Source organism: Odontomachus brunneus, unplaced genomic scaffold (genome assembly GCF_010583005.1).
Source record: "Odontomachus brunneus isolate Ranch 3 - 2012 unplaced genomic scaffold, Obru_v1 Obru_scaffold_031, whole genome shotgun sequence".
Lineage (NCBI taxonomy): Eukaryota > Metazoa > Arthropoda > Insecta > Hymenoptera > Formicidae > Odontomachus > Odontomachus brunneus.
In genome coordinates, this window is record NW_022639481.1 from 1,574,523 (window position 1) to 1,575,036 (window position 514).

The following is a 514-nucleotide window of genomic DNA, read 5'->3' on the forward strand; positions in this document are numbered from 1 at the left end:
TTATTTCATTACATCACGAAGAAAGTATCGAAGATTTGCGGGGACCATGCTACAGCCATCCCTGGTGTAGAATAAGAGAAGGGAGGGTATCCGTTGTAGTACGGGGAAAGAGATGCGCAGATCAGGGTGTCGTGGGAGGGCTCGACAAGGACGAAGATATAAATACGGGGTGTAGAAGAAGCGATAGAAAGAGAAAACGGCGGGGATAGGGGTGGCCAGAGGGAGAGGACGCACACAAGCGAGTACAAGGTAGCGTCGCGCCGTAGAGCGTGACGAGGAACGAAACTACAGGCAGACGCGCGCAAGCAGACACGCGGAAGGCGGCGGCGACGGCGTTTCTTCGCGAGCTCGGTGGTACCGTCGACCGTCAATGCAATAAAGTCGACAAGGAAGTAGGTATCGGCTGGCACAGTGAAGCAGACGAGGAGAGAGATACCTCTGGCGAGGGTGGTAGTGGTGGTGGTGGTGGTGGTGGTGGTGATGGTAGTGGTGGTGGTAGTGAGGTGGTATATAT